The sequence below is a fragment of the Crinia signifera genome, chromosome 3 (assembly GCF_055691185.1).
Source record: "Crinia signifera chromosome 3, ASM5569118v1, whole genome shotgun sequence".
NCBI classification, from domain to species: domain Eukaryota; kingdom Metazoa; phylum Chordata; class Amphibia; order Anura; family Myobatrachidae; genus Crinia; species Crinia signifera.
In genome coordinates, this window is record NC_139219.1 from 184,026,101 (window position 1) to 184,053,367 (window position 27,267).

A 27,267-nucleotide genomic window follows, 5' to 3' on the forward strand; every position below is an offset into this window, starting at 1 on the left:
AAAATGCATAACAATCATATACATGAATGGTTACAATCAATAAAAAGATAGATATTTGTGTCATTTAGGTACATAACATTTGGTTTTATGATAAGAGTAGCGGTATTATATTGTTAGAATCACATCTGTTTGCAGGTGTAAATGATCAAAGTTATAAATATAATAAACAACCTTTTTTGAAGAAAGCTACCGGTGTGGAAGTTTTATTTGGCCGTACACACTTTGTCTTTAGTTGTGATAGTCCTGGAGCCCAAAGTTTTTTCTTTTCAAGAGTAACGGGGATTGTTTGATGCTAGCTGGGTGAGGTACCATGTACTATCTTTGAGACTGTAATGTAATTGTTTCCTTATAGGGAGTGGTAAGGTTCCCAAAAGGGTCAAGTAACCTGCCACCTTCTTTTCTTTAGACAGCAAAGTTTCCATCTAATCCATTCTAAAAATAAAATCTAATAAAAAAAAAAATAATGGTATTTGTGGAGGTGTGCTGTCTAGCCATCCTTGTAAAATTGTCAGCCTGCTGCACTAAGGGCCAGTAGCAGTTTCTTACTATATAAAGTCATACATTGGTTGGGAGGAAATATTCCCAAGATCGCCCATTCTGGTGTGAATGGGACCTGATTGATCAATTTAGCCTCCGCGTATCTGCAAATTATGTCTTTCTGTTCTCCTCTCATGTTCGTTCACTTTTCATGTTTTCTGTAGTGTCTCATCTTTTTTGGGCTGTGTGTATGACCCTTATGGGCTATCCACTCCCCAATGTACCAAAGCTCTCATCCTTTTGGGGAGAGCTGCGGTCCCCTGATGGCGATTCTGAGCCGTAAGGCAGAGGGAAGCCTACTGAGTGTCTCTTCAAACTTCGGTGCGGAGGACCCCCATCCTAACCCTTCTGGGGGTTGAGGAGAGATGGTCTCTTTGAGCTTTGGCGAGGAGGACCCACCAATCCCTTTTTACCCCTCTTTGGCCTTATGACTGAGAGGGGTTTCGGAAGTAATGGGGCCCTTCTCCTTTGGTAGAGGGTCCACAAGTACACAAGTACGTAGTATGATTTAGGTCACTGCACTGGGTGTTGGGAGCACACCTCGGGCTCCCTGAGTTTTTTCAAACTCAATGACAATAAGGAGCTGGTTGGTTGGTTGGCTGGTCATTTATCCCTCTGCACTTTATCACATTTCAAAGCTTAGTACATTTGACCCTCTGAGTTTTTTTGCTAGCCCTTTTAGCAAGAGCTTCCCTTTACCTGGGCTCGGAACAGATGCTTAATTTGAATGCAATTTCCTTTCATACATTTTCTACATTTACAGTCATTTTTATAGTACTTCTGCAGAGATAATATACGGTAAAAAATTTTAAATTAACTTATTTTCCCCATTCTCATATGGTAGAAGATAATTCTAGCCAAGCTTTATGCTACAGTACTTACAGGAAAGAAAAAAGAACAACAGAAAAATTTGGTTAGTTTACGATGAATTTATTGTTTCAAAGGAATTTTTTTACAGAAAATATTCTTATCCAATATTTAACTCCTTATCACCCATACATTCTCATTAAGATTGTTGTGTGGAGCAAAATAAATGATTAATTAGAGTTAATTGTAGCTTAATGAAACACCAGAAACTACAGAATGTTCCACTCCTCCGAAGTCTTAAAAGCCTTGGGGTGTAGGAAAACGGCACCTAGGGCCTAATTCAGTCCTTTTCGCAAGATAAATTTGAGTTCAAATAACTCACCCAAATCTAACTCTCTACATATTACATCTGACCCACCTGCAGTATATATATTTTTGCCCGTGTTGAGAACAAATTTGTCCTGTGATCAGGTCTAAATTAGGCCTCTAATTCATTGACCACAATACCTGCCTATTCAATAACTAGTAAGCCTGCTCGAAGCAAAAGCTTTGAAAGCTAGTCTGCTACCTTCTGTATATAGATGAGTGTAATGGGAAGAATATCAACTTGGCTGCTATACGGTGGGAAATGGCGTAAAATGTTGCTCCAACCATAGACCGCAATAAATGCTAACATGGTTTCCAAACTGAATTTTTATAGAAGAATGTAGACATCTACTTGGATGTAATTAGGGAATTGATGAACGAAGCCTATTTGCTTTGCTGTATATTAGTGTATAGAATCATAGAATTTGATGGGAGATAACAGCCATTTGGCCCATCTAGTCTGCCCCTTTTTTCTCCTTCAGGTAATCTCAACCCTTTTTGATCCATATTTCTTGGTGAGGATATTCATATGCCTATCCCAAGCATGTTTAAATTGTTCTACTGTCTTAGCCTCTACTACCTCTGATGGAAGGCTATTCCACTTATCCACTACCCTTTCTGTGAAGTAATTTTTTCTAACATTTCCCCTGAACCTACCTCCCTCCAGTTTCAGTGCATGTCCTCGTGTTCTATTACTTCTTTTCCTTTGAAGAAAGTATGTTGCATCAATAGAGATGAATAGAATGCCTTTATTCGTGTCACAATGGAGAAATTCACATTGTTACAGAAAAATGCACAGTAGAGAGAGACTAAATAGCATAATAAAAACACACATAAAAAATGAAATAAAAGAGAAACCAAACATAGATATGTTGCATCAATTGAGATGAATTAAGAGTAGGATGTTCTTTGAATGCATACATTTAGTTCCAAATTGTACACATTGACCCATGCAGTGGTTGGTAAACAAAATGATTGATTAATTGTTTGCAGTTCATCACATTTTGGCCGGTTTAGGTGAATCTTAAGCTTAGATAAAAGAAATGGAAGACACTTCAGACTTCAGATACTATTGTTAGAATGTATATTATGGTTTCACTAGGCCTCTTTTGACAGCCGTGGGGATAGAGAGGGTCTGGACTATGTGCCCCCCAAAAATTATAAGTTCCATTATTATTTTTTTAACAAAATAATAAATATGCGAGAAGGATTTCACTTGAACTATTGGGAACAAGGATGAGTATTCATTTTTGTTAAGTTTGATCACTTCTTGTCTGCTAATTTGACAGTTCTTATACGAGTATCCTCAAACCCAAAAGTGATTTAATTAAATCTACTATATAAACTACTTGCTGTGATCTGGCAGCTAAGAGAGAATATAACTTTTGTTTTTCAAATGGATAAAAATGTGAATCCTGACTTCTTATTGGCACAATCCCCTCTTTCCCCCTGGTTTGTCTACCACAAGGTTTGGTAACTTTTCCAACCAGGGTCAATGGCTATCTTTATCTACAATACAAGGTAAAACCCCAGCCTTGATATTTAACCCATTTGAATTCCTCCAAATTTGTCATTTTCTTTATTCCCTGTCCACCTCCCTTGTCCTCTGAGCTCTTACCCCTTTTGAAACTCCTTGTAAGCACTGCCCCTTCTATAAGGGTTTGAGATCTCAGATTTATGCCCTCCTTCTGAAAGCTAGTCTACCCTCCTTGAGACCCCATTAAATTTCCAGGGAACGATATTTAGGCCCTCCTCCAGATGATGAGGCATGGGACTACATGAGACTAGACATCGCCAAAAGCTCTATTGCTGCCAAAATTAAAGAGACTGCTTACAAGATCTACTACCTTTGATATTATACACCTGAGAGACTTAATAAAATGTTCCCATCTTACCAACTGCTGGCGTGGGTGTGGCTGCAAGGGTTTGATGATCCATATATGGTGGACCTGTCCGAATATTGTCCCTTTCTAGGACTTGGTTCATGGGCTATTGAACTCTATCCTAGCGGCTCTGGTATCAATAGATCCCTGGATATTTTTTTTTTGTGCTGTATTGGGCTCTTGTGGCCCTTGTGTTTCTACGTTTGTTACTCTGTTGGTTGACCACTTTAAAATAAAGAATGATAAAATGGGAATCCTGCAAACCGGCGTACCTGGAGTAAACCCATACAAGCACGGGGAGATTATACATACTCAGTTAGGACTATGGTGGGAATCGTACCCATGAACTCAGCGCTGTGCTATTTTCAGCTGAAAGCAGCTCACTTTTACCGTTTTCAGTTGCTTTCAGCTTTAAAGCCACCCAGCATGTATGGCCCGGCGATGATGAGTGAGCGCTGATGCGCGCTCCCACATCATCACCAACTGCCGCCGCTCATCTGCTGTTACCATCCAAGTTGACAGCTATGGAAAGCCACCCACCTTTGCAAAAATCGTTTGGACGGACGAAAATCGCTCAGTGTGTATGCACTGAGCGACTTTCAGCATCATTACTGTCCATACACGCTAGGCAAAAACTGGGTGTGTATGCACCTTAATCACAGTAAGTATTTCATACACAAATGTATCATAAAGTTCAGTAATGCTATCATTATTGGGATTGAGCCCTCCTCATGACATATGTGCAACTATCTGGAAATTATGTTAGAGCTGGCAACTCCGCTACTATGTTGAATAATTGTTTTCATGTTCTTGATGCCCATTTCAGTAACTGAGTGCTAAAGTACAGGACTTTCATGTTTTCTCCTTACCCACATAGTGCTTGTGTGTAATAGGCAATAGGTAACGTATTGCACATATTTATATCCCATTCAGTTACTCACAGAAACATCACCCCCTCCGCAAACCTATGCAACGCTTGAACACTACTGAAGCATACTATTGTGTAATGAAGCATAATAAGTGAAGGAGTCTTCTAAGGAACAGTGTGTCAGTATGTAAATGTGTGCTCAGCGTCTGTCAGCTGCAGGTGTTGTTTTGCTGAATGGCAAACAAACTACAGTTGTCAAAAGTCCAAGCTGTGAGAAAAATGTATCTACACTAAAACTGTATGTGCAGTTTTGTACATTATGCCACACTTAATATATAGAGAAATGTAGCTATAGACACGGAACCTACTGCATAATGAGAACCTCTAGAAATATCTTCCATTAACAAACCTGAGCAAATGGTGCAGTGGGTCATGGGTGTGTTCTTGTGCATCTCCAACAAGTGTGCTGTTAAATTAAATGAAAGAGGACCAGTACCCTGATTTGTGTGATTCCTTCCCATTCTCTAGTGCGGGGAGCACATACTGGACAGATTGCTTTCAATTAGCATTTCGAAATCAACTGCCCAAAGGAAGAACACATTCAGTTGGAATGGGAAAGGAGTGCGAGTGTGATGCCACCAAGTGGGCTGGCAAGAAGTGTGAGAAGAACGCAGAATAATGGAATGTACCTGCAATGTTTGCCATATCCTAGCTTAATAACATACGGTATACCTAGAATTGTTGCAGATTCTTAATACTGATTTAATTAGAAGCAATTTGATACCAAGACCTAATTCATTGGTTCAAAACATGAACTGTTGAGGGTACTTGAGGACCGAGGTTGAGAATCACTGACCTAATTCACTCCGTAATGGCCCCCATACATCAGCAATCACAATTAATTGCTTCTCAGAAACAGTGATTTTCCCTCCCCAGATAAATGGTTTCTTCAATCTATTTGCCTTGCTCACAAATTACAGATTTGTTTCAGTGATCGGCAGATTTTTCCTGTTAGAATGCCCACACATACAAAAATGAAACTCCAATAAAACCAGATTTTTAAACATATTTAAAAATCTGATTCAGCAATCGATTGGCGATCCCTATTAATTTTTGATTGGGATTGCCAAAAGGGGGAGCCCACACATTAAGGATTAATTGTGGCAATCATCTCCAGAACGGAGGATTGTCACAATTAATTGCTGATGTATGGGGCCCATAAGTCTCATATTAGTACCCAAATCCACATATCCTTCCATGACCTTTATCCATTTCATCTGCTCACCTTGTTCAAAACAGTGCTCATAACATTCCCTCAATTCTCCATCATCACAACCCCAACATTATATTTAGTGTCAAACTTGACTTAAATTCAGAGCATTGTGGCACATTACAATTCAACACAAATAGTCTGTACAATTTGTAATGCAATATATGACAATGTACTACCCCTGAAAAAAAAATATATATATATATATATATATATGTAACAAACAGATTGCATAATGGTTCTCCCTTTGTGCTAACGTGCTGATCAACGAGGCATGTCTTATTTGCATATCCCTTATGTACAATGCACTTGCACATATGGAATCTGCTGTTTGAAATAGATATATGCAGTGGATTGATATAGTTTTTGTGCATGCCATTATTGAAACAGCAGTTATTTACTTACCTTTTTTTAATCATCTTGACAGGAGGTTTAATCAGGGCCGTCTTAACATTAGTGAGGGCCCCTGGGCAAACGAATTCACTGGGCCCCCCTCACCCGTGAATTAATTTGCCAGGAGGACCCCCACCCCTCGGCAGCCTCCCCTGCGTATAAGGACAGGAAAAACATACTACATACAGACAGTACATCCATCCATACTTACACTGCCTCCATATATACACACATACAGTACAAACATCAATACATACACACTGCCTCCATACACACACACACACACACACACACACACACACACACACACACACACACACACACACACATACAGTGCATACCTCTCGCATACATACACTGCATTCATGCATACAGAACCATACCCCCTCCTTTCCAGGCTGGGAAAAGGGTGACTGACCACTATAACTTCCCAGGGGAGTGATTCCAAGTAGCCACCATTCCTGGTGCTGCTCCACAAAAAGAAGCATCTTTCAGATTCTTACTGCTGACCGGCGGCATGGTGTGGGCGGTTATTTCATCCACTGCTGACACCTTCTCAATGGCGTATCTATAAAATTTGCTCCTCCAGCCCCCCTCTATAATGCCCCTTACACATTACGCCACACACCGTAATGCCAATTACACATTACGCCACACAGCAAAATGCCCCTTACCTATGGTCTGATGATTCCCAATCTATAGCACCCATGATGACAGTGAAATAGGGTTATGGGAAGAAGCCGCAGAGGATGACAGGCAGAGTGATAGTGAGGAAAAGTCAGTGGAGGGGAGACGTGGCTGAAAAGGAGACAATGAGATAGGTGATCAGTTGGGTGGTGGGTGACAATGGGCTAGTAGGGAAGGAGAGGCAGTGAGATAGGGGTGGGAGAGGGGACACCTGGCCTAAGAAAGGGGACACTTAGGTGAATGAGAGGAAGGGGGGCATTGTGACTGGACTGGGTAGGTGCAGGTGCAGTGAGGTGGTTGAAAAGGGTAAGGGGGAAGACACTGGGCTGGTATGGAGAAGTCCGTAATGGTGGCATTGGTGGGAGACCCTGGAATGGAACAAGCATAGACAATGTGATAGGAGCACTGACCTGGGTTTGCTGTTGCTATTTCATTCCTTGCATGCCTGTTGCAGCACTGTTCACTTACACAGCCTCCTAAGCAAGTCTGTCGGCTGCTGGGGGGGATCTAACAGGCTGATGTGCCTTCCAGTGAATATTGCCTTTCACTGGCATGCTGTGCACAGTGGCAGGTTCATATAGAGAAGAGACAATGTGGCCAGCCCCAGCATCAGTCAGGAGAGAATTCACTGTTAGTATAGGCGGCTGAGGCTTCTCTTCAGCTCTGATCGTACTGAGACTCATCGAGTATGTGAGGAGGCCGGGGCCAGTTCCCGATCAGCGCTGGCCAGCGCACTAATAAAGCGGTTAGCACTGAGTGACAGAATGTGTGCGGGGCAGGGCAGAGGAGTGAGACAGCCCTGTAGTATATCCGCGCCGGGCTGTTTCTCCTCCCCACCTACCGCATTAAACTTCGTTCTTAAGAACTGGGCACAATACAGCACCGTCCCAGGCATCGCAGCAGACCTCACACAATCAACGACATCGGGGGCAGGAAGAGCAGCACCTTGTTTATTGTCGGCGCTCCCCTCTGCGGTAGGGTAGTTGTGCTACTGCACCTTTTCCTGGCCACTTGGTGGTCACTGCACAGCCACCGCTGCTTCCGCTACTGTTGGCGGGGGAAGGACAGCTCTGCCCCTGATGCTGCTGCTGGCTCCAAAGCACCGCTAGCGCTAATGCTGCTTAGGGCTAGGAAACTACTGCCTTATTGCTGGGGTGCTGTCCTCAATTCCCCCGCCCCTAACAAGGGTATGCGCCCGGACCTCACCGCCTGGATCCTGCCGTCTTTGCCATTGGATTGGGCCCCTGGGTTGCATATCTGTATTACATTACCATAAATATGATATGATATGAACATTTGGGTTAGATAGGGATTCCCAGTTGTCCCTTACACTAAAATGTATGCAGCAAATTGTAAAAGTGCAAAACCAAATGCATAGTGCAGTGGTTACCAATGTTTTTTGAATCACAGCACCCCGGAATACCAAAAAAATATTCACGGCTTCCCTAGAATAATAAAGTTTCTTATTGAGAAATTTAGAAAAAAATAATAAAGTAAATAAATTGTGTTTATATGTCATCCTTAGGTTTATTTATGTGGAGAAAAACAGGATTCACTTATGTTTGTTCATATAGTTTATGATTGACAGAAATAGGCTCTGGTTTTGCCTATAAAAATGGCCATAAATAATTTTGCATTGCTCCTGAACCACCAACCCAAGGCACCCCAGGGTGCCACGGCACACCGTTTTTGAACCACTGGCATAGTGTAACGATGCCGAATTGTCAACCATTTTAAAATAAAGGGAACAATTTACTAAATCGCAGTTTGTCAATACAGATGCATTTGCTAATAACAAAACTGCCATAAATAAGAAAGTAGAAACTTGTCATACACCGCCACCCAGATTATTCATTAGTATAGAATAGAAACTACCAGATTTATCAAGTCGCAGTTTGTAAAATCACCAATGACCTGTGACACATTAAAAGTGGTTGTGACTGGCAGGGTAGTGCTGTTTGAGCTATGTGACCAATCTCAATGGGAGAACTCTTAAACACTTTATTTAATAAAGGCTACCATTCATCAATGAAGGAAATAGCATTTAATAAGATTTGGGCCAATATATTATTTTATTACTACATTTGGATGCAAACAAATGTTAGAAAAAAAAGGGTATTATTAATTGATTCTTACTGTAAAATATGCATATCATTTTAATAGTGAAAAAAAAAAATTCTGGCTCTGCACGCATCATGAATTAATACATGTTGCCACTTTCTTGAATCTATTTTAGTTAGCAACCATCAGAAATGTAGTGCAGATATACTTATTTTATTGATGAATGTATATGTATTCTATTTGGACTATTATTTTACAGTGGTGGTGAGTGGAATAAAGGTATATGATTGGCTTGCCTCAGCTGATGTTACCGCCCCCTGATCACTAAAACAAAAATATGGTACTTGTGTACTTTCATGGCGGCAGTTACATAGTCAGTGTAATGTTCCAGTGGCCAAAGTAGTCCGCATCCCTGTCAGAATATGCGTAATGTTCCCGCAGCCACTTAAATAGTTGGCATAGTTAATAGAGCGTGTTCACGTAGTGTTCTCATGGCCAGCCTAGTCAGCGTCCCTGTCAGAATCAGCGTACCGCAGCTAGCATATATCTGTGAACTTTTTGTGGTGTCATTGTAAGGTTAATTATGAGAACTTTTTTTATTTTATATTGTAGGTTGCGTTAGATGGTTGTCCCTGTTTTATGTGTGCTTAGGCAAGTGTTGATACTGTTAGTTCTTGGCAACCGTAAATGTTTTTCGAGAAAAAGCCACCTTGGAGCCATATACAGGTAGAGCACATTTCTTTGTACTGTATGGTGTAATTTATGACCACAGAAGCATGAAGTTGGGCTGTATGGTTACCAGTGCACACTCCTGTATTTAACAATATGAGTATGGTGGTGCATCTGTTTTTATTTTGATGCAGAGCCTATTAGGTTTATGGCTGTACATGTAATAAACAACAGTGGCTGCATATGACTTTAAATCCTTTTGACCGCAGATTGTCAAGTGTAGTAAACAATGTATTTAAAAGTGTATTTTTTTGTGTTCTTTTTTTTATGGGCACACGATCTGTTCATGGCCTAAGTATAAATATGAGATCCTTTTGGTACTGATACCAGAAAAGAGTTGGCTTTTAAGAACATTTGGAAACATAAAATAACAATCCCATTATAGGAATAATTCTCCTCTACTCTATTCGGTACTATTGGATCTAATTGGAGAAACAGAAAACGTTTATCTTTGCACAACCGCCTACTCACAGCAATCTTCAGTATCTCTCTAAGTGTTGGATTTGTGTGTTTTTAACATGCTGGAATCCATGGCAACTGCTACCTGCTCTGTAGACAGCCATAGATCTTTCTATGCGAAATCTTGCCTTTCAAAATCCTTCAGCATCTAGGATGGTCCATAGAACACAACATGCCGATTCTTTCTCCTACAGTCAGAAAATCAAACCTACCCAAGCAACGGAAAATGCTTCAGGTTTTGGCTATTTTCCACAGATGCAGTTTCGACTGTAAACAAATTAAAACATGCATTTGCGGAAAAGCAGTACAAAAAATGGCTACATTGAATAGGTATTTGGACAGCATTGAAACCCCTTTTAAAATGTATTTTTTAAAATGTATTTTATGTAAACTGGAGCACCATTTTAATGAAAGTCTGTGTGTGTGTGTGTGTGTCTGGCACTCCGCAAATACTTTTTTCAGCATCGTGTGCCTTCATAAGTGGTAGTGTATATGTAGTAGAGGATGACAGGTTTTGTTTTAAATAAAGACTAAAACGTTAAAAAATAAACACTTGTACAGTGAATTTATTGGAGAAAGTCCATGAGTGCTACATCCTTCCTAAGGATGCATTTCACGGGTGCTCCAGGTGCCTCTTCAGTCTGCTGTGTTTAGTTGTACAGAGCACAGGGAACCACACTCAAGATGGCCGTCGGTAGCTGAAACGCCATGCAGGGTTTAGCATAGCACTCACACAACACTGAGCGCCCAGGTTCCAGAGAGGCAGTGGAGGGTGATAAACAGGCCACGGCCGGTGAGGCGCCCTCGGCCCCTCAGTGTCCCACTATCCAGAAGCTCCTCCCGCCAGCAGCCACCTGGCAGAACTCCAGCCCCCCACTTTAGCAACACGAGAGGGCCGCAACCTGCAGGTGCATTAAACAACACCCCCCCCTCCCCAATTCTGTGGACCTCTCCTGCTGATGATTGACAGAAGTTACAGGGGAGGCAGGGTGATAGTGGTGCATTTCAATGTTCAAGGGTGTGATAGAGAGGGGTTACAAGCCCAGATAGTTAGAAGCCAAACCAGTGGGACATGTCTTCTCCTCAGGCTGCTAGACCACACCCCTGATAGTTCGGAGTTGTCACTCTCTGCAAATAAAAATAAAAAAGGTAAAACTAAGTATATGCACATAGCATACAATGTTAACAACTGTAAAAACAGAACATGGACCTGAAGAGGAGGCAAAGGTGATATTGTGTGGGAAAATGGCACTAGGTGGTAGTTTTGCTGGATTTTTTTATTCCTAGTAATACTTATCCTTTTGTTTCTTTGTTCTATTTATCTTGTAGTATGTATATATTTTGACTCCAAGATTTCCAATATGTGAAAAAAACACATACACGAAGAAAAAAAACTTTGTTATGGTTTCTTTTTCACCCCAAAAAATGTTGTCAACAAAATTTTGAATATTCTATGGCTTGTACCTCCACGTACAGTACATAACATTGTAGTGAGGGGAAATCTATCAAGGTTTTTTCCTTTATATACAAAATGGGTGCATACCTTACTTGCATGCCATATCTTACAGTTGATGTTGCTAGGTGACTCATATAAAGGTATCTTTTCACAGTGTTTTTCACAGATGAAACCACTTTATTACAGGTGATAATAAACGTAAATAAAAATATACTAGTTAAAAGTGCATGGTGAGGTAGGTCCCAGCATCTCTGCAGGTAACAGGTACACTCTCAGTAAAATGATCTTTTTGCTGGTGATGGAGAAATTTTTTTTTATGTCCTACTGTACCTTCCTCCTGAGAAGCTGTGACTATGCCCTTTTATGCAGTGAAAAGAACAGATCCTCATGCCCTAGGTTCTGTAGACTAGGGACAGGGATTTTTCATTGTAAAGACCCAATTTTTACTTGTATAGTCACCCATGGGTGATTTCATACCCCCACTATCCAACTACGCATGGAGTTGATTTTATATAGTGTGGCGAGCCCGAAGCGTGGCGAGCGGATGCAGAATACATGTAAAGCAATCCGCGTCCCGGTGGGCTCGCCACACTATATAAAATCAACTCCATGCGTAGTTGGATAGTGGGGGTATGAAATCACCCATGGGTGACTATACAATAAAAAATCTGGTCTTTACAATGAAAAATCGCATTGCATCGCATGCCTTAAGTAGTGGCATGCATTGAAAAACTCGGGCGCCCAGATAATACACAAGTACCCATCTGGCCCTCAGCCAGTCATTGGGCAGTATTCAATGAGGCTGATTCGCCATGTTCTTCGGGAAATTTGTGCTATTTTCATGCGCTAAGGTGAATCTTTTTACGGAAAAAGTGAATCACCCTATTCAACGTGCAATTCACAGTCTGATAGTCTCCGCAATTCGCTGTGGTTTTTCAATGGGTTTTCAATGTGATTCGCCGTGAGTATATTCAATGATCAGATGGCGAATTGCTTTCTAAGTGATTTTCGCCGTGTGTCACCGTGTAGCAATTGCCATCTTTTTATGGTGAACCGGAATGTGAACTTATAAAATAAAGGTTTTATTTTAAAATTTGGTGTAAAAAAATCAGGAATTTTATTATGTGAAGGGGCATGCTATTTTTATTCATGTGCACATGAATATATATTTAATTTTAAATTATTATTATAATTTTTTTTTTACACATAACAGCTAGCAGGGGGCCGAGAGTCGCTCATTAGATATTCATATATTCACTGCTCCCGATCATTGCATATGCACGATCGGGAGCAGTGCAAGTGGCTCCCTACCTGCGTGCCCTGCTAGCTCTTCTGGGGGACAGCTTGTGCTGCCTGGGTCCTGGGGAGCCCCCCCCCCCATACATTCTGGGGCAGGCAGGGAAATTACCATCTCCCTGCCTGCCGCCTTCCCCCGGCTCCATGCAGCGTCCGCCGCAGGGGTTGAGAATTGCCGTCAGGGGCAGCGAGCCCCTGCGACATTAATACTGTGACAGCGAGTGCTGACAGCGAAGGCTCCAGCCCTCCGGAACACAGCGACTTTGCAGCGCATCCTAAACAGGATTCACTGCACATACCGAGTATTCACATTGAATACTGCCCATTTACTTAAAGAAGCAGTAACTTGTTTGGAGCTTGTGCTATCAATTAACCCTGGCAATTGCTGCTAGCTGCTGAGCAACCTTTAGAAAAAAAACATAAAGAAAATTATTCTGTATTTTTGTTCTTCCTTCTCTCCTCAGTGGCTAGCTGCTGCACTAAGGTGGCCTTCTGCTGAGCTTTCTTAATTCGCCATTGTGGCAGTAACACAATACACAATTTCATTTGGTGGTACATTTCAAGAAGGAGGCTGTAAATTTAAAACTGGGTACACACTTGAACAATGGGTATTTGTTCTGACATTGCAAGGAATGCCCATCAGCCCAGATTGTGTGTACACACTGGAGCAATTTAATGAAGGACTGAACCCTAATGTTTTGGCTGTTTGTCTGTCTGTGTTAAGCATAGTACAAGACACTAGCTATATCTTCAGTTTTGATCTACAGCACATCAAACCTGACACCGCATGTGACCGTGGGTGCTCACATTATGGGTGTAGATGCTGGGTGATGCAGATGCCATTTCGGAAGGAAAGATCACATCAGTCGAAAATTGCTCCTGTGTACCTTGTTTAAAAGTCCTGCAAGTAGAGGTAGTTGTTGTAGTCTGCAGGATACCAATAATCAGTTAAAAAGGCAGCTTTCAAATAAAGTGTCCTTGAGTTTTTGATATACATACAACATACACATTTCCCCACATTTTTGAGTATATAGTATATTGGAGCTGTTTAACACTCTCACACTTCACAAAGTGAACTAGACCAAATGAACTTGTTATCTGTGTGTGAGCTTTGCTATTTTTTCTTGTCCCTTTAGTTGTATTAGTATTTATGATGAATAATTATTAAATTATGCAAAAACATGCATAGCTATCAGTAAGGATTTAGGCTTGCAGCGGTTTAAACAACCAAATCACAGATGAGCAAGTATTAGCATGTATTAGAAGGGCACAAAAATGCCCACCTTTGCTCCTGGGCGCTATAACACACCCTCACAGTAAATACAGCACATATATGAGGAATCCACATGAATAGAATCTGCCTAACGGTGTGTATTTCACTAGTGCATGGTGTGTAAAAATGCACTGCTGAGCTTCCAATAAAATTGAGAAATCTTTAAAAAGTAACAATTTTATTGTTTTTGCAATTTAAAATTAGATAAGTTGTTGTTGTTATTAATGATAATAAATTAATTCCCAAATGTTTCCAATCACAGTAGTTTAATGGTCTTGACTCATAAAAAGATTAAAGTGCTATTTCTGTTGACAGGTGGTAAGCTGCCATTCTGACCGGAAGTATTGCTCCTGGAACATTAAAGACCAAGGTTTGGCGATGTTCTGTTAAATGACTGCTTCTTGGGACAACTACAGGTAAATGTCAAAGAAATGTAGAGGTAGATGTGATCCTAATGTGACGAACAGAAGTTTAACCGTAATATAACCTAACTCTGAAATGCAAAATGCCATAAAGCATTCAATCCCTGGTCCTGACTATCAGTACGTCCCGATACTTGGGACCCTGGCCCTTTTTTGGCTCACTCTCCTGTTTATCAGCAGAAGGGATTCAATGTCCCTCCTGCCAATTGGCAAAACCGCCCATGGATTGTCGAGAATCGCCCACGGCCGTTTTCAGAAAAACGCACCCGATTGCTTCTGAAGTCAGGTCCCTTCTGACAAGATGCAGCTTCAATGCTGTCGGGAACAACTCTTTCCTCTGTTGGAAATAGCGGCGGGGATTAAATAAATCTGGTCTCTGGTGGCTACTCAAGTCCAACATTAGTTGAATGTCAGTAGGGGTAATTTATGAACATGGGGAAATGATTGTGTAGTGCTAATGCCATCCCCTCCTTTGTGTACTGTATATGTAATATACGTGTTTTAAATTTCTTTCAATAACTATTTCTTTGGTCAGTAAATACGGCTTGATTTTGAATGCTTTGGGTTGTCAGTGATTGTGGACTAAAACATGAAAACCTCCAACTTCCTTTAGCACACTGCTGCTTCCACCTCTTTGTGTCCTCTCTACTAGTCCTTGCCTATTCCACCCAGGGTAACCTATGTAGTTAGCCCAAAATGGCTGCCTCCTCTGGTACCTTTTTAATGAATGGCTTATGTAACCTGTGGAAGTTATTACTCAAAATGGATGCTCCAACCATACATCAAGGGGGTGATTCTGGTTTGTTTGCAAAAAGCAAATGCTTTCTTTAATGGACAAACCACATGTGCACTACTGGTGGGGCATATGTAACATGTTCAGAGAGAGTTACATTTGGTTGGGGTGTGTTCAAACTGAAATCTAAATTGCAGTGTAAAAATAAAGCAGCCAATACATACCCTGCACAGAAACAAAATAACTCACCCTAATCTAACTCTCAGAGCACATGGTTTTAAAGGAGTTTGCTTTTGCAAACCATCCAGAATCAACTCCCCCCCCAAGTTCATTGTGTATACTACGTTCTTTTGTTTTTTGCTTTATTTTCCCCTTGCTGTAATACAAGATCTCTGCTTTGATGCTTGTAATAGGTTAGATTTAGTATATTTTTCTATTCGATTTTGCATATATAGGTCAAATCAAATCGAAATAGAACTAATCCAATTATGATTCAATCCTGATGTGTGGCATCGAAATTGAAAATAGACTGTGCAGTCTGTACTATATAGTCTAATTCAAACGAGTACACTGCGCTGTGAGATTTGATCCAGATTCGAGCGGGATTGAACAGAAAGTAAATCGCACAGTGTGTACACCACTTAAGTGACATTTAGTCTTGCTGCAGAAAAACGCTATATAAATAATTGGTACTTGTGTAGTTTCACTGCGGCACTGCCCGCGGATCGCATGGTATGCAAATCGCATTGGGATTTGTATGCGATGCGATTTAGCACACACCCACTATCCACGCCAGCCCGAAGCGTGGCGAGCACAGCGGTACGCATCCTCCCGACCTTTTCATACCCCCACTATCCATGTCGGCATGGAGTTGACTTTATAAAGTGTGGTGAGCGCAGCGATCCCCGCGAGGGGACGCCAAAAACGAGCCCGAAGCGTGGCAAACGGCCGCCGATTAATTGACGTGTATTCTGCGTCCCCTCACGGGGCTCGCCACGCTTTAGGCTCAATTTTTGCATCCCCTCGCTGGGCTCGTCACACTTTAGAAAATCAACTCCACGCCTATGTGGATAGTTGGGGTATGAACAGGTCGGGAGGACATGTACAGCTTCCCCTCGCCACGCTTCGGGCTGACGTGGATAGTGATGGTGTGCTAAATCGCATCGCATGCAATTTGCATACAATGCAAAATACATTGCGGGTAGTGCTGCCGTGAAACTACACAAGTACCAAATAATTTTTATTATTATTGTTATTCTCAAAGAAATGTAACTACATATTTTACTAAAAGATGCTTTTCATTTTAGATGAATGGGTCTAAATAGTTGTTATCTGATATTTCCTTCTCTAATATTTTTAAATGCTGCATGCAGAGTTTAGGACCGAACAGGGAAAATGGATAACGGGGGCAAGGTAGCAATGCTTAGAAGTCTATGTTCATTCAATTATAACTGCCATAAAAGGGATTACAGTGCGCCTCACAAACTGCTCAAATAATGTATTATGAAGAGCTCATTGGGAAGAGTATCTGGCTTCAGTTAAACCTTCTGAAACAGCAAAGCGCTCTTTTTTCCCTAGCTGTTTCCTGCTGGATGAAAATAGCTTGTGTCACAACATCCCTTACTGTGAGATATAGCATGCATTAATGAGGCTCAAACGAGCAGTACTGGGCAAGTGGGATGTAAATCTGTTTTTGTGTGGCGCAACAAAAATTGATGCAGTTGCTTTTAAAAATACATTGTGCTCTCATATATCTTTGCATTTATAAATTGCCTTTCAAATACATTATTGTGTAATTTTGTAAGGTAATATACATATATTACTGCCCTGGAGTACTTATGATACCTAGATTTTCATTGTATGTAGAGCAAATATGCTGTTGTATCACTGAGATAATGCTTGCTGTACAGATCTTTTTGACATACTTTAAGAGCAAAATGGATTCCTTTTGCTTTTTTCAATGAAATGGGAAAGTGTGTGGTTCAATGAGATCTATTAACCTAGAACTGATATGCAGTCTTATCACACCGTTTTGGCAGTGATCCCTATCTACAAAACCCTTTCTTTCTAATTCTTATGTATGCTAATATATGCCAGTGTTTCAAGCCAATCCAAACAGCATAAATGCACTGCAGTATACTCTGCATATATTTCCTGTTTGCATATTAAACTCCACACATGTATTCTAAGTGAACTCTCACAGGTTACCTTTGAAGTTCTAGATAAAATAGTTTTATTTGTGCCTATTTTTTTAGACACTCCATGTAATTGAATAGCTAATGCATTGTCATACCAAATGTTATGTTTCTATCAAACTTGCATTTGAAGAGTTTTAAAGGGACATTTCTTTTATCCTGCCAATTTAAACCTACTCCTTCATTATCGAATATACATTTATAGTACAGTTTATGTGTGTATGTATTTATTCTATTTACACTTATATACAATCTAAATGCATTTAGGACTATGATTTATACAATATTCCGCTAACTTCAGCAGTAGTCTTCTGTAATAACAGAGGACCTTATTCTGATCGGTGCGGCCGGATCCGAATATGCAGCCAGGACCGTGCGTCCGAAACCCCGCCTTCCATACGGATCGCCAACTCCGTCCGTACGCGGTAAGAAGCTGTCCGAACGGACCGCACGTGTATTTCTCCGTGCAAAAGCAGGGATCTGGGCGGGCAGCTGACATCCGGCGATGTCATATGTCCGCCCCCTACACGTGCGTCACGACTGCATTACCATACGTACGCCCAGCGTTTGCATGGGAACGCCCATGAAACACGGGGCGTATGCATATGGTAATGAGCCCAAATAGCCCTTCACGCCCCTCTCCACCCCCTGTTCGGAGTGTTCACATTTCATGCGGAATTTGGCCATACGCCCCGCTCGCACATGCGCAGAGACGCCTCTGCACATGCGCAGACACAAAACATCGGCGGCACGAACGCACGCGGATATTACCGCACCATCCAGAATAAGGGCCAGAGTTATAAATCTACAAAGGCTGACATTCCCAAGCAATGCATTCTATTCTAACCATTTAAAACGAAGGGTTCTATTGGTTTTCCTATGAGTATTACTAAAGGTGAATGGACAGTAAAATGAGGTGACAAATCTGATCAATCTCTCTACATACTACTTAAATTGCAATGAGTATCAGGTCCACATGCACCCACCATTAGGGCACCATTTGTGGTGAGCCATGTACTACTTACTGTAGAATGATAATTTTATGTCCACCAAATGACTGGTACATTAATACCCAATGTAAATACAATTTGCTTAATTTATATTTAGTTATTCTGAGCTCTATATGCTACATAAAATGAACATTTTAGTTTGAAACTACACCAATCCCTCAGTGTTCAATGAACTTGCACGTTAAACATGCTGTATTTGTTTATAAGAATGCATTCATTATTATAGTTGTTGCCATGAAGGTTACAAATTCATTGGTTTGTGATGTCATATTTTATTTATTTAATGTTGATTGAGAAAAGGATTTTATAAACAACATTTCCAATGTATTTGTTATGTTCCTTCTGCTGGAACACAGATAGAACACACTTTTTTTTTTTTTTTTAGTTTTGAGTGGTTCATAGTACAACTGAAATCTATATTTTCCTTTGCCCATAACAGCTGTGCATTTCTTCAGTAAAGATCAACTGAATATGCATAATTACCAATCTGGTTCCTTAGGGAACTACAGTAGGTGCAGCTGTATGATTGAGTTTTTTGTTGTGTTTTTTTGTGTGTGTGTGTGACAATTTAAAGGGTTATTGCTGCTTTTCCAAAATGTTATGAAATGCAGAACTGTGGTGCTTTCAGCTTCTGTGAATAACACTGTACAGTCCCCATACTTGCACCATCCATTCTGAATCAGATCTTGTGGTTTTGGAAGATCTCAGGCATGCACAATGCAGCTGCAGAGCTATTCCATATGGCGGCAGCACTAATCTGATACAAGCAGGAGATCGTTCTCTTTTATACATCTCGCCAGTAAGACCTCATTGCGATTTAGCAGCGATGCAGGATGTCTCTTAACAGAATAAAGGAATATTTTGATTTATTGATCTTATTGTGTGAGGTTACTAGAGGAACAGTGGGCATAATTCACTATCGATCATTTCTACGATCTGCAGTGCAATTTCCCAGTGGTCGGGAAAATGAGATCGCATTGTATTTTTGCGAACGCCTTTGCCTGATTGTAAAACAGAAGCCTTCGGGGGAGGGATGGGGCATGTTGGCCATGTTTTTTTGGGAGTGGCCAGTCCCTGCGACGGGCAGCCTGAGTAAAGTTTGACTTGCTCAGGCTGCAGATGCAGAGTAGCTGGTTGCTAAGTTCCCCTAAAACTACGATTACAAATGCAGGCAGCAGGTGGTTCTGCATTTGCATGTTTAAGGGTCAAATATGCTTTTCTGCTGCAAGCAGCTTATCGTAGGCAATCCTTACTGAAAAAGGCCCATTGTTCATTAAGCTCAATATATAGCTCTTTTTTTTTTTTTTTTTTTAAAGTACTACTATAGATTGTAGAATATTTAAACATAGATGTAGATATTGCTCACTGAACATCTTATCACTGCATTTCCAGATCCATTAATGAAGAAGTGCAAACTTTGACCAACAAGTATCACTATAATCAAGCACTATAAAGTATATATAGTTTCATATCTGGAATGTGTACAATAAATAAAAACATATATTTTTATCTGCTAGAAACTGTACGTGGGAAACTATATAACAGTTGCAATTCAAACAATAATTCAGTCACAAATATAATCACAAGTATTATGTCCGTCTAAGCCAGGGGTCAGGGAACTTTTTTACCTTTTACCACCAAAATATATTTAGAAACACCCCCTTGGTTTTGAAAGGAAGCAAATCCTATATTAATCATTTATTTTAATTTGAAATCTTAATGTGGAATGGGAGAACATACAAACTCACTCTCTCTCTATCTATCTATCTATATATATATATATATATATATATATATATATATATATATATATATATATATATATATATATATATATTTATATATATATATATAGATATATTATGACTATGCAGATACTTGTTTTTTTTTTCCGCTACTAGTAAGATAATTATATAAAAAATGTAGCTTAGTTTAAAAGTTGTATAGTTATATTGCACACCTCCTTCTCCCCTCAGCATTGCACATGAATGCAGCTTGAGTCGAGCTTAATATTATATGCCAGGCTCAGCTGTAAGTACCCGACCGAGTAGAAGCCACATACCTCTGCCTCCTCCCTAGCCATAGTGTGCATTCCCAGTGTGTGTCTCCCACCTGGTCAAATGTGTCAGCCCATCAACAGCGGCAGCGGGCAGGTGGCACTGCAGGGCGTACTACTCAACATGAGACGTGTCAAGCAGCATCCACAGTCTGCATCCTCCGAACGTCTTTGTTTGTGCATCAGTTCGCCCCAGCGCCCAGAAAGAGATGTAATGTTGTGCCGCTGCTCAGACTTTGGCCACACAGGTCCCCCATGCCCAGCAGGAGCATAATTAAAAGGAGCGCACGTCAATCCGCGCGGAGTGTGTCCCAGGCACCCATACAATAAAAAGGAGTCCCTGGGTTTTAAAAATATGGCCCTGTGCATGACCGGCTGAGTCTCGGCGGCAGGACCATCCGTTACCCCCTGGACTTTCATTGTTACTTCATTTGGGTTAATTTACCCCTGTTCCCTGAAACTTGTATAACATCCATGTAAACACTGCCACAAAAAAACATAATCCGTGAACACTAAAATATGACTAGGTTAGTTAGTGGATTCCTAAAATGTTTTCATGTAAGAAATGTTTTCTATTTATTTTCAGATGTGTATGGTGTGTTTGAATTTTACCAACCAAATACTACAGTTTATGGGAATATGTAAGACCAATCATGCAAATGACAGGCCTGACGCACCACTGTTTTGCTTGAATTTGTGCAGCGCATGCTTACAACTGTCTGTGTATCGGTATGGACCATTCATTAGGTAGACAGTCACCAGGTCAATCCCATATGATTAGCCTGTACGTTGTTTTGGCATGGTCAATTGGTAGACATGTAAAAGATAAATACTTGAAAGGTTGACCGGTCCAAAATGTCAACACAGTTCTGTGATTCTGCAAATGACTGGCTTACTTACTAATGTACTGTAAGGGTGCTCACATGTGGTAAATCCATGCAGACCAGGTAAAGGATGTCTATACCCCTGAAAGAGATGTATTTGTGTGTTACAAGGGGCAAATAGATGCAGTTGAAAACTGGCAACAATTGTTAATGTCTTTTTGCCAACACCCCACAGACTCCGATTGTTGCTTTCTTCATTGCTTGGACATTGGTTACGCTTTTCTGAGCGTGTTTTAGAAATCATTTTCTACCTACACAAGACTGGAATTTGGGAGGTTTTTTCTTTATTATAGAGGGTTTTTGTAGTTTAACTGAAGCCAAATATCAAAAGTATTTGTTGCTCAAAATAAATGGTGCACAGCATGGGCCATAGGGGAGGGTCGCAAGTGTCTGTGATGCGTACAGTGTATGCTACTGTTAAAAACATTACTATTAGAGGGAGAGAAATATGCAGCTGTGCTAGGGAGTTAATTTCTGCTGATATTGGGCATAGCATAAGAGGCAACCAGAGGAATCTATGTATCTATGAAATAAAAGCTAGTCTATTTACAAGTGATCGCTGATCACGAATAATAGGCTTCCTTGGGGCAATCTAATTAGCCCCTTGATATTATATATATTTTACAACCTTCGTAGTGCGCCCAGCATAGCTGCTTCATCTGGTACACTTGTGGATGGGATGAAAAATTCATGGACCTGAGTGTCAGGTTGGGACCTTATTCTGCACTGCAATCACCCCATTTTTTTGTAATTTCTTCTACGGGTAACTTATTCCACCCAGGATAATCCTATGCAGTGTGCCCAAGATGGCTGCCTCACTTGCTACCTTGTTAGGGTAAAATACTAGAAGCAAAATCAAATGGGCATCGAATGATTTTTCTACATTCGATGCAGATTCGATCCCAATTCGCGCTCCTGTGTAGTGTAAATTGAATTGAAAAATAGTCTTGGTAGCCAAGACGGGTGCCGGACGGCTCCCCGACAGTCGGGATACCGACAGTCAATACTCCGACGTCGGAATCCCGACTGCTCCCTCGTGGGAGTCCACGACCACCATAGAGGGAGAATAAATAGGTGGCGAGCGCAGCGAGCCCGCAAGGGGCTTCATTGCGCTCCCCACGCTGTGCAGTCGGGATTCCGACGTCTGAGTAATGACTGTCGGAATCCCGACTGTCGGGTAATTATACCACACCCAGCCAAGACTTTCTAGTAGAAATCTAATAGTAAATAGTGCAAATCTAATGTGTTTACTGCAGCATTATTTTTAGATGTTAGATGTTGATATAAAATAGAAATAGTGGAAAACGAAAAGGGCACACCATAAAGCTGTGTACACAAACTTACATTTTTCCCTGTTTTCGATTAGATTTTACTTATAAAAGCAAAATCGAATTGAAACCTAATCGAAATCAAATGTTTTTTTTAGGACACTTTCCACTGGCATTCGATTCGATGCACGCTCCCGTTTTCTCTATATGACAAAAGAAAAATAGACTGTGCAGGCAAGGAAATATCAAATTCGATCCAGTAAATTGAATGTGTACACTGCACCTTGAATGTAAATCGAACTTGATACCGAATCGAATGCAAAAGTGCAGATCAAATGTGAAAACTAATAGAAAATCAAAGGCAAAATCAAAAGGAGGTAGAGAGGGAAAATCGAATCGAAAGCAAATCGATGCGTCTATACGTACCTTAACATGCATAATTCTACTGCACAGACTGGAGCTTGATCCTTAGAGGAGGAGGTGAGGCCCACCAAGTTTTCCTCTGGTGGGCTCCACTGCCCACCACTGCTTACTTCTGTGTATTATTTAAATCTAGACCTATATACATCTACAAATCTAGACCAGTATACTTCGTATTTTTGAGATTGTTATAGAAAAAATACAGGTTACATTTGCAGAAAGAGGGTTACGTTTTGGAATGACTACAGCACACACTTGAGCAGCCTAAAATGATATGCTGTAGATTGATAGATGTACTTTAATGACTAGGAATCTCTTTGCTGTTGGTGGATCAGTGGTTAGTCACTGCTGAATTTACTGCTGTGACTCAGATTACAACAATGTACTGTATGCTGTGGCATGAAATTCAAACTGCATTCTTTTGCCTCCCATTAAACGCACACAAGCACATGAGAAAAACAGCTTTCCCCATGGGGACTCGGAGTATTGTTCAGTTAATTACCTGCATTTGGTTTATTAGGTTCAATTTCAGTTGCTCTTGGGCATGAAATAAAACCTCTGTGCAGTTCCTGCTGCATTTTTAATTGCCAAGGTGTTCTATTGCTCTCTTAAATCCCTGATTATTTTTTTTTCTTGCAGAATTTGTCATTGTTTTACTGATTTGTTACATGTGGGCTTGTGTTGGAGAATACCAATAATAAAGATAGCTCTTTCCTCCCTGTACATACATGATCGTACCACTGGTTCACATTCCTTAGAAGATAACATAGTCTCTATATTCCCTTTGCTGCCAAGTCTTCTCTGTCCTGTGTGGAGCCCATTTTTCATTGAACACATTCCAACATTAATATCACAATTTTTATGAATCGCTCACAAATTATACATTGTTGTCATTGTTCTTTCAGAAGGCATTGTATTTTCAGAAAATACAGTATGTTTACTCCTGTGGCTAAACCATTCACATCAATAACAACATTATCAAAATGGTCTAGAAAGTGGGTTTTTATTGAATTTCATGTGAGTAAACAAAACGCAAATTCCCCCCACCCCACCCAATAAGCAATCTAAAGAAACACTGTGTTTTCATGCCTCAGGTACCTTTCCAAAACTACAATCCACAGAATTCCATATATAGAGTGGCAGAACTAAATCTGCACTTGAAAGTGAGAATGCCAAACGCCACCCGTCACAATCTTTATTTTTTATTTTTTTTGCTTATTGCCTAATTTTGACAGCTTACAATGAAAAGGAATATTATGACAACCCCACAAAGTTGTGTACACATTATACAATTATATGGTTGGTCACCCAGTAAATTGCACAATGGACCTTTATTGAGGATCCCATGCAGTGCTGTGAAGTTCGCTGCATGTGATTTAAAGCTGGCCCACTGTTCACATTGCTGCCCACCCCCCTTCGCATGGCAAATTCGCCCGCATGGCTGCTAATGAATGTTTTGCATAAACATCCATCGCAGCCAAGGGGGTGAGGACTACATGATTCAATGGTCCCCGACCATCGAATCATGTGAAGTGTGCATGCAACACTAAGATACTTTTAAGTGCCTTAGCTTTTCGTGCACCCTGTGCAAGGACAGGGCGGGCAGCTGACATCCGGGACAATGAAATTGCAGTTCGCCGTGCCCTTTCGCACCCACCGTCTGCACAGAAATACCCATGCGCAGACCTCAAACTTCGTTCCCTTGTGCAAAAGCGCGGGGACCTGACAGATTAGAATAACCTCCAATGTGTAGACATGCACTTTATTTATCACAGATAAATCTATCTCCTCCCATGATGGGATCTTCATACATGATTCAAAGAGGAGATACATGTGGTCATGGTATTGTGTGCACCTTACACGGTCTATGGCATCATGACCAACTTGATCAGACAGATCTTTCATGACTCTGTAAATATCAATTCTTTCATTTGTTGGTGCCACCACATGTACAGGTACCATTATGGGGGTGATATGGCTTATTTAATACCCTCCACCATCTATGGAAAATGTAGGGTAATTCTATCATATCTGCTGATCACATCATAACGCCAGACAGTTAATACTATTATAAAGAGACTCCCTTCTTTCAAACCATGCTACTGCCATGTGTGTTTTTGCCTGATAAAGGTGTCCTACCGCATATATGACAAACTTCTGTGTTCCACAGTGCAGCCTGATAATGTTCGGTGTTCCCCAGTAAATGGTCTTAATCCAGACTTGATGGTATGGCTCCTAATTTTTGGAGCCCAGCGATCAGGTATACGACACCCCGCCACAGTGAAATACCACTCATTGCCGGGCTGCAAATGGCTTAGCAGGGCTGAGCGTAGCCGTGGACTCGGTGGCTGCGATAGAATCGGGCGGATCGGGGCCAGAGCGCGGACGTCACACCCACTCCTTCGAAACACCTGACCACACCTGCATCTTCCCTGGCACTCCCAGAAAATGGCCGGTTACCAAGGGCGTAACTACCATAGGTGCAAGGGGTGCAGCTGCTATGGGGCCCAGAGCTGAAGGGGGCCCATCTTTGCTGTCTAAGTAATATGTTTTACATACATTTATCATCATCAGTTGCTAAATAGGGGGCCCTTACAAACTTTTGCTATGGGGCCTACGAATATCTAGGTACGCCTCTGCCGGTTACCATCCTGAAACACCGTCTTTCTGTCAATTACCTTTCGAATTGCCAGCGATTAAGTAGCAGGCTATTAGTAGTTCTACTGTAGTTACAAGAACGTGGTATCAGAGTTGCTATGCAAGGCTCCAAATAAATGTATTGGCCTTTGTAAATTACCAGCATCATCGTGGGCTTTCATGCTTAGCTTAGAAACCCCATTTAAGTATTTGGTAAAGTCATACTTCATGATTTTTATACCCATGCCTGCCTTGAGACAGCCAAAGTGGACAGTGGTACAGTGTATTGTGTCATTGTGGACTGCAAACTTCACTACAAAAGTGGCCAAATATGGGGGAGGCCATAAGAATGCTCCAAAATTCCATGTCACTTAAACCTAAGTAATAGAACGTTCAAAACCAAAATCTGTGTTGAAAAAATGCAGAATACAATGTATGTACATCCAGGTTTGAAAGCAGAAAACGTTTCGCCAAAAGCAATTTCATTGTAAATTCGAGACTGTTGCATTGAACATTTTTGTCTCCCTGTAGAATTTGTATTCCGCTCAGTGTTGGAACCCTATCCCTGTTTAGCTATGAAGCTGATGTAATTTATGGTGTATGCGTTTTTTCCCCCCACTTTCCAGGGGAGGGTGAGAGCTTTTCATTTTCTCTCAATGTGAAACAAGTGTCAAGGGCGCCACGGCAACTGTTGCATCTGCCAAGAATGTGCCTATTTTTAAACACTGTAGATCAAATATCAGCAATGCTGGTTACAAATCCTTATCTGTGTGCATGAGGAAGCTCTCCTCTGTGTAGTCTACAAATGGGAATGCCTCTACTTGCCTTGTTTACACTGCAGCTCTGTGCATTCTTTAGTAATTATAGTAATGGAACCAGAGGGAAAGGGGGACGGGAGGACAGGATGCTATATGAGGTAAACTTTGCTTTGAAAGTTGGTGAATGAAAAGAAACTCTGTCTGGGAAAGTAGTTTAAAAGAAGGGAGGGAGAAGGCTTCATCCACACAGGGAAATACTGTCCTTTACATCTACTTCATTGCATAGAAACCAGATGGTCTGCTGGAACACCCGCTCTGAAAACGGAGAAGCCAAACATATGGCCGATGGTCGGGAGAGGCGTTTCAAAGCCAAAGCATTTGTTACTGCTTCACATTACAGACTGTTATGTCATTGCCAAGCTAAGTGCTTAATACCCACTGTGGTTACTGGGCATACACTTACACAAATGACTTAGCTCTTTGTTGGCAAAGAACAAGTTGACATCATCGGCTAGTTTCTCTAAAACGTCCTCTTTCTTTCCTGTGCTGCAACACAGGAGGGGGACGTTATATTGTTCTATTATGTCTTATTTGCATGAATCAATCTCTGCCTGGACTGTTCCATTCGTATACACTATAGGATACTGCTGATGTACGTGGCACTGTGAAGTGGTGTGTTTTTTTTTTTTTTTTCGAGAGCTGGGTAATACTAAAAGGCCTATGTTATCTACGGAACTGCTGAGCTCATTCATCTCTTTTTCACGGCCGTTTCCTTTTATTTTCAGCCAAATCTGTCAAG

General features: G+C 41.0%; 1 protein-coding gene across 3 annotated transcripts in view; it reads left to right on the plus strand.

Annotated features, from left to right (window-relative positions):
- Nucleotides 1-27,267, plus strand: part of BACH2 (BACH transcriptional regulator 2) — a 243,483-nt gene that overhangs the window by 26,151 nt on the left and 190,065 nt on the right. For 2 of the 3 annotated variants that reach the window (XM_083177041.1, XM_083177043.1), the window contains exon 2: nt 14,401-14,501. The exons of the other annotated variant lie outside the window; for it this stretch is intronic. The gene's annotated coding sequence lies outside the window, so the exon portion shown is untranslated. The remainder of the gene's footprint in view (nt 1-14,400; nt 14,502-27,267) is intronic. 3 annotated transcript variants of the gene reach the window in all.